The sequence below is a fragment of the Gossypium hirsutum genome, chromosome A07 (assembly GCF_007990345.1).
Source record: "Gossypium hirsutum isolate 1008001.06 chromosome A07, Gossypium_hirsutum_v2.1, whole genome shotgun sequence".
Taxonomy (NCBI): Eukaryota; Viridiplantae; Streptophyta; class Magnoliopsida; order Malvales; family Malvaceae; genus Gossypium; species Gossypium hirsutum.
In genome coordinates this window covers 12,410,167-12,426,880 of record NC_053430.1, presented here as the reverse complement: position 1 = coordinate 12,426,880, position 16,714 = coordinate 12,410,167, and positions in this window count along the sequence as shown.

Below are 16,714 nucleotides of genomic sequence, written 5' to 3'. Positions count from 1 at the left end.
AACTAATGGAGTCACTTTCCATCGTCAGCCAGTAATAATCGAGTATCATAATCTTCCTAGTCATAGTGAAACCATTGGCATGCGTTCCACAAGTTCCTTCATGGACATCTTCAAGTATTTTTCTAGCTTCAGCATCACCCAAGCATCTCAATAGCACTTGATCTTTTCCTCTTTTGTATAGGATGTCTCTGTCAAGAACGAATCTAGCTGCCATTCTTCTAATTGTTCTTTTGTCGTTCTCATTTGCTTGTTCGGGATACCTTTGATTCTTGATATATTCTAAGACATCATGGAACCATGGTCATCCATATGGCTCTTTTTCAATGCTAAAACAATGTGCAGGGACTTCATATATGCTCATTTGAAGAGGCATTATTTCTGTTTCTCTGTTTGCTTTGAGCATTGAAGCCAAAGTGGCCAGGGCATCAGCCAATTGGTTTTCTTCTCGTGGGACGTAATTAAAAGTTATTTCTTCAAATTCTTTAATCAACTCTGCCACTAGATCACTGTATTTAACCAATTTCGAATCCCTCAGTTCCCAATCTCCACGGATTTGGTACATCACCAATGCTGAGTCTCCATAAACCTCTAAAGTTTTGACGTTTCGTTCAATAGCTACACAAAGTCCCATGATACAGGCTTCATATTCTTCTATGTTATTGGTACAGAAGAAATTCAGCCTGACAGTGAACGGATAATGATTCCCGTCGGGTGAGACTAGGATTGCTCCAATTCCATGCCCCAAAGCATTCGATGCACCATCAAAACTCATCTTTCATGGCTTCTCTTTTGATGACTCAAATTCCTTTTCTGTGATGTACATTAAGTCTTCATCTGGGAAATCGAATCTCAAGGGCTCATATTCCTCTGTCGTTCGAGTCGCTAAGAAATCAGCTATTGCGCTCCCTTTTATCGACTTCTGACTTACATAGGCAATGTCGTATTCCGATAGGAGGATCTGTCATCGTGCCATTCTTCCTGAAAGTGCCGGTGATTCCATCATGTATTTTATTGGGTCCAGTTTTGAAATTAGCCATGTTGTATGATACAACATATATTGCCTGAGTCTCCGAGCTACCCAAATCAGAGCGTAATAGTATTTTTCAACGGACGGATACTTTGCCTCATATTCAGTGAACTTTTTGCTGAGGTAGTAGATCGCCTTTTCTTTCTTTCCTGACTCGTCGTGTTGCCCCAGTACGCAACCCATTGAATTTTCAAACACAGTCAAATACAATATCAATGGTCTTCCCGGAGTTGGCGGTACTAGCACTGGAGGATTAGACAAATATTGTTTTATCTTATCAAAAGTTATCTGGCATTCCTCATTCCATTCTTCCGGGTTATGTTTTCAAAGAAGCCGAAAAATTGGGTCACATTGGTTGGTAAGTTGAGCGATGAATCGGGTGATGTAGTTTAACCTCCCTAAAAATCCTCTAACTTCCTTTTGTGTGTGCGGAGGTGGCAACTCTTGAATGGCTTTTATTTTATCTGGATCAACCTCGATACCTCTTTCACTAACAATGAAGCCTAGCAATTTTCCCGAGGTAGCCCCAAATGTACATTTGGCCGGATTGAGCTTCAGCTAGAACTTTCTCAGTCTGTCGAACAACTTCTTCAGGTTCACTACATGCTCTTCTTCTCCTCGGGATTTAGCGATCATATCGTCTACGTAGACCTCTATTTCCTTATGCATCATGTCATGAAATAATGTCACCATAGCCCTCTGATATGTTGCCCCAGCATTCTTTAACCCAAATGGCATCACCTTGTAGCAGAATGTTCCCCACATTATTACGAAGGTAGTCTTCTCCATATCATCAGGGGCCATCTTGATCTGATTATACCCCGAGAATCCAGCCATGAAAGAAAACAATGAATGCTTGGCTGTGTTATCCACCAACGTATCAATGTGTGGTAAGGGAAAATTATCTTTAGGACTTGCTCGATTCAGGTCACGATAATACACGCACATTCATACTTTACCGTCTTTCTTTGGTACCGGGACTATGTTAGCCACCCATTCTGGATATTTGGAAGCTTGTAAGAAACCCGCATCGAATTGCTTTTTGACCTCTTCTTTGATCTTCAACAGCATCTCAGGTCTCATCCTTCTTAGCTTTTGCTGAATGGGTTTGCATTCTGGTTTTAATGGGAGTTTATGGACCACTACATCTTCATCCAATCCTGGCATGTCCTGATATGACCATGCGAATACATCTCTGTACTCGCGGAGCAAAGCAATTAAATTATGCCTAGTGCCCCCTGAAATAGAGGTCCCAATCTTCACTTCTTGCTTCCTTTCTTCAGTTTCCAAGTTTATTATTTCAACAGATTCTTGATGAGGCAAAATCTGTTTATCCTCTTGTTCCACCATTCTTAGCAAGTCAGGAGACGAGACATAGTCTTCAGCATTTTCTTCGGCTTCGAATTCTCCTAAACAAATAGCCTTCTCAAAATCGATTTCAGGACTCGTAACAGGTTTGTTCATGCTGTTGACATCTGAGCACCTGAAAGTTGAATGAAAAAGGAAACTATAGAAGGGCATCCCAGTATTGGAACCAACAAACAAAATGTTATGGCATGGCATGAGGCAAATGTAAGGATAGGCTATAAAATGAGAAAATGATTATGAAATTAGTGATAATGCAAAAGATCGTGACAAAATGCATCTTCATTGATATTCATTTGAATGACAAAGAGCGAATGCAAGCTCTTACAAAAGAATTCTATTATGTCTAAGGACACAATAGAATATTAATGTTTGAGCATTACTCTGAAGACTTATAAACTACAAGAAGGTCCTCGGCAGTCCAATTGTTCAACATAAAACCCGGGGGACAAAGGCGTATCCTTGAGATATCTTTACTTGTGTCCGCTCCTTTTGTCAATGACATTTATACTGATGTTCTGAAAACCCTTTTCAATCATTAACATTTTGCCTTGTGCATTATCCTGCCTTGGGTATATCATTCCCGCAGACGTAAATGTTCTTGACAAAGGAGGGAATTCCATAGGCTCACATTCTGGTTCTCGGCCTAAAGTTCTCGCGATCTTTCTTTCTTGATCTTTCTTCCACTATCTTCTTCTTTGACGCATGTCCGGCTGGAACCCCAAACCGTATCGGGCCTTGTAGTGCACTAGTTTTAGAGCCCTGACTATTCCTTATAGATATCTCCCTAAACCTCTTCTCGCTCGAGCTCCCCTTCTTACAGTCAACTTGACACCCATTCTGGTATTTCTCGACAGTTTTGGCACCGAAATTCTATTTCCCTCAGCGACAAAAGTGGCATTGACAAATTCAAGGGATCAGAAGCAATATTCCACTGCGTCTTTGCTTACTTCAAGATATGGCGCATCAGCAGAGATAGATGCGATCATGTCTTCTTCTCCCTCGACAGTGACCAAACAACCATCCATGATAAACTTTACTTTTTGATGAAGAGAGGATGGAACTGCTCTAGCAGAATGGATCCAGGGCCTTTCTAGAAGGCAGTTATACGAGGGTGTGATGTCCATGACTTGGAACTCGACATTGTAAATGTAAGGGCCCACTTCTAAAGGGATATCAATCTTTCCCATAACTTCACGCCTTGTCCCATCAAATGCTTTTACCGTGGAATGACAGGGCCTTAAATAGGATAGATCTATCGGAATTCTGGAAAGCATGGCCAAAGGCATGACATTGAGTGCCGAGCCATTATCGATAAGCACATTCGGTATTATGTAGCCTTTGCAACGAGTCGTAACATGTAGTGCTTTCACGGAGCCTCTACCATTGGGTGGTATTTCATCATCACTAAAAGAAATGAAATTATCCGCATTCAAGTTGTTCACCCATCTGTCCAGCTTCTCCACGGATATATTGTTTGCCACGTAAGCTTGATTCAACACCTTCAGCAAAGCGTTCCGATGTGGCTCCTAATTTAGCAGTAGAGATAAAACCAAAATTCGTGCTGGTTGCTTATTCAATTGTTCCACCACATTGTATTCACTGTGTTTGATAAATTTCAAGAACTCCTGTACTTCCTCCTCATCCACAGGCTTTTTAGTTTCTTGCACGGGTGGAATTTCTTGCTCGACTTCGGCCTCATGCATCACTGCTTTCCCTTTTTGCTTCCAGTCACTGTTCTTCTTCACTGGTTCGACCTTTTTCGAATAACATCTTCTACTTCAGGTAAAATGACCTACCTCTCCAACATCTCCAGTTATGGCTTTGAGCTTTTCATCTTTCGGTGTGACGATATTGATGTCATATTTCCATAGTACGGCTTTGTCGTCCTTGTACGAGAAAGGAGACGGTACTTCGATTATCATTTTTGGTTTCACCGGCTCTTTCGTCGCATCGTAATAAATTACTAACGGTCGATCCGTGCTATAAGGGAGACCTGATGACTGGTTGTCAAAGGTGCATACTTCTCTTTCGTTGGTCTCTTCCCTCTTGTTAAGGACCTTAATCTTCTTATTATCCATCCGGTCTTGAAGCAACCTTTTAAATTCCTCACACGACTGAATGTCGTGTCCTACAATTCTATGGAAATTGCAAAAACTTTGACCTTCTTCTCTGAGAATTCTATCGGGGTGACAAAGCAATCCTTTCTTAACCAGTACCTCCCAGATTTTCTACAGAGGCGTCCTTATTTTCGAAACACATCTTCTGACTTTCCATTCGTCCTCTTTCCCCACTGTGCTCGCATTCCCTTCAGCATGGTTAGGGAACGGGTTCCCAGTTGCGTTACTGGCACTATCGAATCGTAGGATACCCGCGTTAATGAGCCCTTGAACTCTCCTCTTAAAGGCTAGGCAATTCTCCGTGGAATGCCCCTGATTCCCGGCGTGGTATGCACAGCTAGCGTTTGAATCATACCACTTTGGGTATGGAGGTTTAAGGGGTGCCATATAATGGGGAGAAATCAGCTGTTTCTCCAAAAGTTTTGGGTACAATTCCCCATACGACACAGGGATGTGAGTAAATTGTGGTCTCTCAAGATTAGGCCTTGCTGGTCTTGGTTCGTTTCTGGGCTAGCTTTGAGCAGATACCATGTTTTGTGGGAATGTGGTGACGGGTCTTTGGTTGTTCATGGCGTATACGGGGTAGGAAGGAGGGGGTGCTTGGTAGTAAGGGGTTTGAGGGGGATAATAGAAATTTGGAGGTGAATAATTTCGAGGTTGGGGTTCGTTTGGATATGGATTAGGGATATAACGGCTTCCCGTTCCCACCATGTGGGCTTCTGGTTCTTTCTTCTTCATAGGCGCTACCCTTTTTGAACATTCTGAACCTTTCATTCTACCGCTCTTGACGGCATTCTCTATGAGCTCACCGGATATTACAATATCCGCAAAATCCTTCATGGCACTTCCCACTAGTTTGTCATAAAACGACGCTTTTAAGGTGTTGATAAAGAGAACGGTGATCTCTGTTTTCGTTAGTGGGGGTTCCACTTGGGCTGAGACGTCCCTCTATCTCTGCGCGTACTGTCTAAAAGTTTCTGACGGTTTTTTCTCCATCATTTGTAAAGTCATCCGATCAGGCACCATATCTGATACATGCTTGTACTGCTCACAGAATGCCGACGCCAAGTCTTTCCAAGATCGGATCCTTTTTTTACTAAGCTGGTTTTACCACCGAAGAGCCGATCCTACTAGACTATCTTGAAAACAATGTACAAGTAGCTTATCTTCGTTCACGTAACCGGTCATTTTTCGGCAAAATATGACAAGATGTGCTTTTGGACATTTTGTCCCATCATACTTTTCGAAATCAGACACCTTGAACTTCGGAGGCAGGATTAGGTCAGGTACCAAACTGAGTTCTTTAGCACCTAGTACCGAGAAGGCTTCAGTGCATTCTACTGCCTTGAGTCTTTTTTCCAAACTCCTATACTTCTCTTGAGCCTCGTGATCATCTATTTTCAACTTGGCTATTTCGACTGGATCATCTAAATCTAGAGTTACAGGATTGGCAGGGGTTGCTCCGGGATTTGACATAAATGTTCCTTGCCCTAGATGAGCAAATGGCATAGGTCGTTGTTCCAAGCCTGTGGATTCCCCTTGAGTATACCCTCTTTGTGCTAAGTGGGCATGTGGTGGAGTGAATTCTGGGGGATAGAGTGGATTTTGGTCATGATTAATTCTTGATTGAGGTTCCATACTGTCGGGGTTCTGCATGGGTCCTTTTCCTTTGACCAAAACTGACATCATCTCCATCATTCTAGCCATTTGATCCTTTTGTTCAAGTGATTCCTCTCGAGATCTTACTATCAAATCCCTCGTTTCTTGCTGTGACTTAGCCAGTTGTTCTTGTAATTCCTTCTGGACTCTTTCCATCCTTTCGATTCTTTCATTGAACTCAGCCTCTATTGCTCTAGCTTGTCGACGCGTTTTATACGAATGGCGTGGTTCCAGATTTGAAGTGTTGCAACTGCAAATTATATGATTCTAACCTTAGCGAATGATTATGGGACATGTACATGCAATGAATGAATGCAAAAAGAGGCGTTGATTCCCATTTCAATTTCATTAGAAGAACTTCACTAGAAGAAAAATTTCTTTGCATAGAACGAATCATTACATATACGACTTCGCCCTAATGCCCAAAGTCTTAACTTTCCTAAGAAGCCAAGCTAAGCTTCAGCCTCGGTCTGATTCCGACTCGTACTTTAAGCTCAATATATCAGCCTGAACTGCCAAGGTTTGCAAGTGATCAGCTATCTCCCGAACCTGAGCTATAGCTTCGCCCATGACATAGTCTCTATCTCTAATCTGGTTTTGAGAGTGGTGAAGTTGTTCTCTGTAATGGTCATTGTTTATCTCAAGAAGTTCCACTCGAATTTTGCTATCTCGCAGTGCGGTCTCGAGTTCTTCTATTTTCCCTTTCAACTCTTCGATCCTGCTCAGACTAGCCTTTAGCTTAATTATCGAATTATGGCTACGATGTTGCTGAAGTAATCTTTCCAATTCAGCCACCCGAGCTCGTAACTTCTCCTTTTCGTTTTGGGTTTCTAACAAACTCTTCTTCAGAGTGTCCTCTCGTACTCGGGCATTTGAAATATTTTCTCCCAATGGTCGGCTCTAGTCTTTTCCTCTTTAATCTCTTGATGCCATTGCTCCGACGTTTTACCTAATCTAACAGTTTTTATCGTTATACGAAGCTTCTTGTAATTGGTTTTCAGACTATCTAAATCTTCCTCGGCCTTGTTCTTTCATTTCCTTAACTTCTCGGCCTCTAGCTTGTGGATATCGACGTCTAACCCCAACTTCATTTTATCTTCTTCTAGCTGTTCTATCTTCTTCCCCAACTCCGAGTTTATTTTCTCAAAATCTTGCTTAATGATCTCTAACTCGGATGGGATGACCCGTAAATGCTCCTCTATCGGTTGTGTGTTCCCTTGATTCTGCCTAGGGATGTTGTCGTTGACTCTCCTACCCCACCACCATTCATACTCGGGGGTCGTCATCGGGCCTGCAGCAAATCCTTTCATTCTTCGAGTTTGGTTCCATGCATCTGATATCTCGCGAACCCTCTTTTTATAATTGTTGTCTTTATAGGGAAACTCACATTATGCCAACCCTTGTGTCACCGGTATAAACTGCCTTGATCGATACTACCTTAACACCATCAGTGGAGCATATCCAATGGCTCCCCATATTCCAGCCAGAGGGACCTAGTCAAAATCACCGCACCTATATAAGATCTCGTCAGGAATCAACCACGGAGCTCTCCATTCAATGTCTTCGCCCCTTAAATTTTGGAGAATAGTTATCCACCTCTCTTCGGAGATGTCGTCCCGCCTCGATGTGGCCACTAATTCTCTTAATGGGGAATAATCCTTAGAGAATACCCGATAGGAGACCTTCTCCACCTTCCAAAAATGACTGTGGAACCAAGCCAAAAGAAGCTGTGCGCAACCAATAAATCTTCCCTCGCCCGCTCTCCAGCATGTATTCAAGGATCGAAAAGTTTCTGCTAAGATTGCTGGGACAGGTATGGTACCTTTATCAAGTCGATCGAATAAATCTGAGACGGCTTCATCTACGTGTCCAAGTGCTTTAGGAAAGACGATCAAACCGTAGAGACTTAAGGCAAAAACATCAACCCTTTTCTTCGAATCCGGGTGTGCAAGAATAAAATCCCTCAAATTCCTCCAAGGAATACATTTACTATCCCCTTTTTGCTTGATGCGGGCCGCAACCCATTGTTCGCTCATCCCCGTGATATTCATCAATTTCTTCAAAAATGGAGGGACATTAACAGGTCTTGAATAGGCCCTATCGGCCTGAATCTTTGGGCAATTAAGTAACGCCATGTATTCCTCCACTGTAGGTACTAAATCAACTCCTCCAAAAGTGAAGCAACTGTAAGCGGGGTTCTAAAATTACGCGAGGGCCCGGAACAAGTACTTGTCCACCTTTACATCGAGCAAATAGGGTAGGTCACCGTAGTTACAGTAAAAGAGTTGTTTGACTTCGCCATTCCAACTATTCCATATATCCCTTAACTCTTGCAGGTCGTTCTGAGTCACACTAATGCGAGTGAAATCCCACAACTCCGATTCATATCCCTCGATCAAACTATCTCCTTTCTCCTGTTGCGTTCTCTCAGACCACACTCGGACGGTCGCATTATCCTCCATTCTATCAAGAAATCATTTTTCCATGCTAAACTCTTCTAATTAGTAACCGAACGTAAATCAACACCCTTTTATGATGAAATGTCATGCGAAAATGATCAAAATACAACAAGTTAGTATTATATACAAAGAATAGAATTCAAAGCAAATAGTGAGTAAATATGCATCTAATCAGGTAACCACTAGGGTTTGGTGTGGTTCTACCTAGGGTAGGCTCCTAGGGCTCATTACATGTAGTTTGGTTCTAAAATAAAGGTACCTGAACCAGCAGATTCCTCGATCCTCACCCATTATAGGTTCATACAGACCGAGTTCGATTCAGGGGAATACATTTCCCTACGGCTATACGGAGGTGAAAACCTCACGAAGACGCAGGTACGGATGTATCCCAAAAGCGATCCACTATCCTATACGGAGGTGAAGACCTCACGAAGGAGTAGTTTTTCACTTCCACTTAAGAGGGTGAAATTGAACAATAATGCGATGCGGTATGCAAAGATACCTCAAAGAATTAAACTACTTAAAGCAAGCATATTATGAAGAGAGTCGCTAAAATAACAGACAACATGCAATGCAGTAAATTTAAAACCAATTTTTTATTTTTGACAAAAGACAAAAAATAATCAATTTAAGGCTCGACTCTCGAGTTCCCCAGTGGAGTCGCCAAGCTATCGAAATGGGCCTTTGTGGGTGATCTTAATTGGATCAGATTGCCGCCACTAGAGTCAGATTGGCCTGACCATTTTAAAATTTAATTTTTTTTATTGTTTTTTTATTTTTTTAAGACCAATTTTTGTTTAGAACAATTACAAATAAAATCTACAAAAAATATACAAAATCCAAATTACTTCAACCCAATACAAACCAATCTCAGCCCACTAACTTAATAATCCAACACAACCAACCCAACCTACTAACTTAACATATCATCACCCAACCCACTAATTAACCCAAACTAAATTTAACCCATCAAACCTTACATAAACCAACCCATTAACTAAAATATTTCTTTTTTTAATACTAACCCCCCCAAAACAAACAAATCTCCAGCATCAAACAAAGAAAGAAAGAAAAAATCCAAGCTTCAAGCCGCCGAACCCCTCTTTCTCTTTCTACCGTGCATGCCACCAACAGCTATCGTATGCACCGCGTGAAATCAAGCTATGGGTAGTTGAGGTTTGGGTTTTGGGGTGGCTTATAATCGATTGGCTTGAGTATTTAGAGTGGGTTTCGGTTTGGGAGCTTGGTTGTGGTGTTAATGGTGGTTAGTCCTTGGTTGCTTGGTTGCTTGCCGGATATTGAACTTTTTTCTTGCTTAGATTGCTGAATGTTCCTTTTTTTTGGTTTTTTTTTGCTGAAAAATTTTTTGCTGGAATTTTTTTTGTTGGAATTTTTTGCTCTTTTTTCTCCAATGGGAGAGAATCCTCTCTTTTTGGTGTGGTCTCCTCCTTTATTTCTACCATTTTGCTTCTTTTTTATGCCATTTGTAGGTAGTGGGTGAAGAAGGAACAACCACCCATGTTTTTGGCCTGAAAATCTGGGAAGTGGGTGCCCCAAATCACGTAATCTGTCTGAAGGACCAAATCACAAATGTAGTAAAACTTCTGGGGCTAAATGTAATTTTTAAAAAATTTAGAGTTAAGATGTAATTTAAGGAAGTTTAAGGGTCTAAGTGAAATTTAAAGAAAGTTTAGGGGTCAAAATGTAATTTTTTTATTAATTTTTTTTGAAATTTTTAAAATTAAACACAAACTCTAGTCGGACAAAAATTTAGGGCTTACAATTTCCTTTCCACTTATGATACTCTTCCGCACCCAAGAATTACCTAGTTTCGTTATTGCAAAAAGTTGTCATTGGGACAATATTTTTAACCAGTGTTTCTTGGATAAGCTAATTTTGATTGTTTATGATTTTCCATGATCTCCACATTTTCTAACGCTAAGCTGACCTCGAGTTTATCACCTCACAATCTATCCTAATTGAGATAGTGAATTCTCCTCTTCTCATTGTCTTCTCCCCACTAGAATTGTCATACTATACTGTCTATCTTTTCACATATATTTTTCGGTGGTTGATAGTGAGACATTTGATACAAAGGAAGACTTTGTTAAACTATAGCAAGAAATAGAAAAATAATAGAGACTTTATGAAACAAGAAGAATATATTGAGAAAATTATTCCTCTGTATAGTGGTTGCTAATGCTTTTTACATCATAGCAAAGCATGTTATCTACAGAGAACAAACTAACAGATTAACTGACTTATCAGTTACTCTAACATTCCTCCGGTTTCTTGAACCTTGAACATTAAGGTCAACATCACTTGAAAGAAGTCGAAGAGCATGTTGAAATGAGGCAAACTGTTTGGGTGTGATGGGCTTTGTGAGAACATCAGCGACTTGTTTTGTTGATGGAACAAAATTAACCTGCAGTGTACCATCAAGTACTTTTTCGTGAACAAAATGATGATCGATCTCTACATGTTTTACCCTAGCATGATGTGTGGGGTTTGCTGCCATTGATAATGTGGAAGTGTTATCGCACTAGACCACTAGTGACTGACAAATTGGCATACCAATTTCATCTAGCAACTGTTTAACCCACAACAACTTAGATACGCAATTAGGCAAGCTGCGATATTCTGCTTCGGATGAAAAACTAAACACTACTGCTTGCTTCTTGGAACACCATGCAACAGGGTTAGGTCCTAGATAAACAACATATCCTATGGTGGAACGTAGATCTTCAACAGATTAAGCCCAGTCAGCATCATAGTAGCAGACTAATTCAAATTGACCTTTTGAGAAGTACAGGCCATGATCCATGGTTTAAATGAGATATCACAACACCCGTTTAACTGCCTTCCAATGAGTGTCACTTGGAGAATTGATGTATTGACTGTGTTTGTTAACACAAAATGACAAATCAGGGCGTGTAATGTACATATACTAAAGCATTCCAACTACACTTCGGTACAAATGCCATTAGTAAATGGTGGACTACCATCTGAAGCAACCAATTTAGGAGTGCTCACAATGGTCTAGGTGTGGTTACTGCTGCTATCATTCATGTTTTGTGAAGTATCTCAGAGATGTACTTTTTCTGAGTAAGTAATAGTCCTCGAGGCGTGTGTTGAACTTCAACACCTAAGAAAAAATTAAGTTTTCCTACGTCTTTAAAAGTAAACTTACTATGAAGTTGATGCACCACGTTGTCTATATCATCATTTAAACTGCCTGTTATAACTATGTCATCTACATAAGCCATAAGCACCAAGAAATTTCCCGAAGATGCTCGAATGAACAATGAAGGATCAACTTTCAAAACATGAAATCCAAGTTTATCAACTAGATATTGTTTGAGAGTGTGGAACCATGCACGAGGAGCTTGGCATAGACCATACAAAGCTTTGTTCAATCTGCAAACAAGCTTCTGTCCATTGTCACCTAACACTTCAAATCTGGTAGTTTATCCATGTATATCTCCTCAGTTAAATTCCCATTAAAAAAATGCATTATTGACATCAATTTGTCTTAATAACCACCCTTTCATGACTGCAATAGCAAGTACAGTTCGAATGGTTGTTGCTCTAACTACTAGATTAAAGGTGTCTAGAAAATCAAGTTTAGCATGCTGAGAAAACCCTTTAGCCACTAGTCGTGCTTTATACCTTTCCACAATCCTATCAGCCTTCTTTTTCACTTTAAACAACCACTTGCAGCTGATGGCCCTTCGATTAATAGGAAGTGAATAAAGACTCCATGTGTTATTGTGAATAAGGGCCTGTAACTCACTATGCATCGTTGCTTTCCAACACTCATTATTCATTGCTTCATGGATGTCAGCAGGAGTATCATTAGAGAAATATATTGATTTGCTTAGGTATCCCTTGGGTTTAAAAATGCCAGCTTTGCTACGTGTAACCATAGCGTGAGAGTTAAGTGGAACAGGAGGTTGAGGATGTGGCTGGTCTAGTATATCAATACTAGACGTTCTAAATGTAGAGTTATCATAGAAAGAATGTACTGAACTAAGTGAATTGGATAGAGGGACATAATTCAATGAGTTGACTCGAGGAGTGGTTGAAACAACATATGTTGGATTAGCATGTGGCATTTAACCTAGGGACAATACTAGTAGCTTAAGACTAGACTGTGTAGAAGGCATGGAGGGAATAGATTTTGAGCTGTTGGTTTGAAATGGAAACACAGTTTCATGAAATATGATATGACGAGAAATATATACTCTACCATCATTATCCCGACAACGATACCCTTTGTGTAACGGGGAGTACCCTAAAAACGTGCATGAGATGGATTAAAACTGTAGCTTGTGGATGTTGTAGGGTCTAAGATTGGGAAAGCACAAGCAACCAAAAACTCAAAGAAATAAATAACTTGGTTGAAAATGAAAGAGTTTTTCATATAGTGAGATGTTGCCTAAGGGAAAAGAAGGCAACCTGTTTATCAAGTATACTGCGCTGCTGAAGGCATCATTCCAGTAGGTTAAGCGCATATAAGTATGAGCCAGCATGGAAAGACCAACTTCAATCTGTTTGTGTTTGCGTTCAAGTAAACTATTTTGCTCAGAAGTATATGGACACATAAAACGATGCATAATCCCTTGTTGAGACAAGTACAACTTCAACGCTTGGAATTCTCCTCCTCTATCTGTTTATAAAGCATTAAGTTTGCAGCCAAGAGCCCTTTTAGATTGCCTATGAAACTGTGGAAAGACAATGAGCACATCTGAATTTCTCTACAAGAAATAAACCCAAGTGTATCTTGTATATGCATCTGTGAAAGCAACATAATAACGAAAACCATTAGAAGAGACTAGATTTGGTCCCCAAACATCAGCGACCACCAGTTGAAGGGGTGTAGTATACTCAAATAAAGACTTATGAAACGGTAGCTTATGTTCTTTTCCTAAGTGGAAAGCAACACAATTAAGGGATTCTTTATTTGTATCAAATGGTATGTTACAATGGTGTAAAGCCTTTTTAAGTGTGACATTACAGGGATGCCCTAACCTAGAATGCTATATACTTAAAAGAACTATTGTATTAGTAGTAAAACACTGAGCTGAGCCAGAAGGCAAGGTAGTCTTGGGAGAGCCATTTAAGTAGAGTCTGTACAACCTATTATACACCCATCATCGAAGAAGTATTTCCCTAGTTTTCAGATCATGAAGCTGACACTGTGTGGGAAGAAACTTAAATATCACTTGATTATATTTTGTAAACTTGGACACAAATAAGAGGTTTTTTGTTATACCAGGTACAAATAACAAGGATCTCATGTATAATAGTCATGAACGAGTAAGCAAAGATGATTAACCAGTAGACATAATAGGAAGTGCAGTACCATTACCAACATACATTTTACCTGGACCATTGTAAGAAGTACTTTCACCTAGTGAAGCAGCTGAATTGGTGAGATGATATGTTGCACTAGAGTCAGGATACCAAGCATTGTCACCAATTGTTTCAGGGGTTGCAATATAGGCCTGAGGGTGTGGGGCAGCTGAAGTAGGTGCATTGACATGTTGCGGAGAACTAATAATAAATGAATTAGTCTAGGTAGGAACTGGGGCAGGTGGAAAAAACCAACTCAGTTGTGAACTTGGAACAACAGGAGGAGTCATGGGCATAGATGATGGCACCCGTGGTGCGATAGGAGATCTAGTACCAAACATGCAAACATTCGCTTGGGAGGAAGGAGGGGGTCTATTGCCCGTACTCTTGTAGGAGGCATCAAACCGATAGTAACATCGATCAACAAGGTAACCTATTTTCCCACACAATTGACATTGAACACGTGATCCAAAAGAGCGACCACACCTATGACCTTGAGCAGCTGATGAGTGATGATAGGTTGGTGTAGGCGCACTGTTGACAGCAAGGTCCGCGTATTGATGAGAGACCATATTAGCTGAACTAGGAGCCTCAACTATTGTAACTTGTTGTCGTGCTTCAACTTCAAGAAGCATAGCAGTGACACCCTGAACATTGTAGGGTATTTAACTTGTAGTGATAGTCGTAATAACAGATTCATACTCAGGCGACAGTCCATTAAGAATTGCAGTAACATATTCATGCTCGCTAATAACTTCTCCACAACTAGTAAGATTATCACAGTAACCCTTGATTTTCATTAAGAAATCTTTTATGGAAAGATCACCCTTGCGTTGAGAGTGCAAAGCCCTTCTGTAAAACATAAATCGAAAGGCAGTCTTACTGCCATATAAACTAACAAGAGCATTTCAGATTTGAGAACTAGTATCCAGACCAATGAGATATGGAAGAACCGTTTGACTCACCGACGACAGGAGCCACGATGCAAGAGCACTATCTTGTTGTTCAAATCGAGCAAACTTAAGACTCTCTTGAGGCACCCCATTTTCATCCGAAATTAGTTGAGGAGGAGGAATAGTACAAGAGTGAAGAAATTTTTTAAGCTTATCTGTCTTGATCGCCAAAAGAACCTGTTGACGCCACAATAAGTAATTATTGTCATCAAGAAGAACAATGATTTTCTTGGTGGAAAAGAAACGACTATCAACAACTCCATCAGTAAGATTGGAAGCCATCACTGGTGTGGCAGATTGAATAGCAGACGAACTAAAAGGAGGAGTCATGAAAAGCACAAGTATTCAAAAAAATAACTCTAGGAGGAAATGGACATATGATGCCATGTTAAACTATAGCAAGAAATAGAAAAATAACAAAGATTTTATGAATAAAAAAGAATATATTTATAAAATTATTTCTCTGTATAGTGGTTGCTAATGCTTTTATACATCATAGCAAAGAATGCTATCTACAGAGAACAAACTAATAGATTAACTAACAGCTAACTAACAGCTAACAGGTTAATTGACTTATCAATTACTCTAACATTATCAATGCTGATTTTATTAACATTAGTTTTCCTCCTTGACCTAGAATTTTGGCTTTCCATTGCGCAAGCTCAACACAAAGATAATGATCTGAGCTCACTCAACTCTTCCAATAGAAAAAAATAAATAAATTGATAAAACTAAGGTATCATTTATCCTCATTTTATGGTCTATGAAGATTAATCTTTTGAGTTTGTAATTGTCCCTCCCAACAATGTTATTTCTAATGTCCATACTCGAGTTTTCTTCTTGAAAGTGCAATGTAACTTAAAACTGCACTCAACCTTTGTTAGTAAAGTTTACACCTTGCAACATGTTTTAGGTACTATAAATTGACATGTCATTTGACACAAATTGAAATTGGTGAAAGTACTTATGAAGTCCCTTTATTTTAGGTACTAGATTAAATTAGACCTTATATTATTAAATGGATTAATTTAATCTCTATACTATTAAAACAAATTAGTAAGGTCAAATTGGAACAAAGTTAACATTTGCTAGTTAAAAATGACATGAAAATTATATTTTTCATCTATAGTTCAACTTTAAACATAATATTTCACCTGCAGAATCATAAAAAGCTTCCAAATATAACTACGTTAAATAGTAAATAACATTTTTAAACAAAAAAATTTAAATTTGTTGAAATTTAACCTCAATTGATTTTTTCAATAGTACATGAACTAAATTGATCTATTTAATAGTAAAAGAACTAATTTGATCTGATCTTTATAATAGATGGACCTACTAGCTACATTCACCAATTAAGATCTATGTTGTTTGGGTAGGATGTGGCCTTAATCTCCCAAAAAGGTAAAATTTTCATTTAATCCCTTTAAATTTTATGAAAATACATGTTAGTATAATAGTAAAATTGTACTTTGTTCCCCTAATTTTATGATTCATCTTTGTCCTCCCTAAAGCAATCTTCTGGTTTCAATCGTAAGTCTATGAACAAGTGGTTAGAAAAGTTGACAGTGAACTTTCTTCCTAAGTATTTGGATTGAGTTCGAATCTTGAAATTATTATTATTAGGAAGATTTTACTTAAATGTTGCCATTGATGATTCATCCAAACAAAACTAATTTCAAACCATAGATCAGACCAGAATACCGAATAGCCAAAGCAAATGATTTGTGAAAGAATATGATGGTAAATAGCAGCATTCGTATTAGTTACCATAAA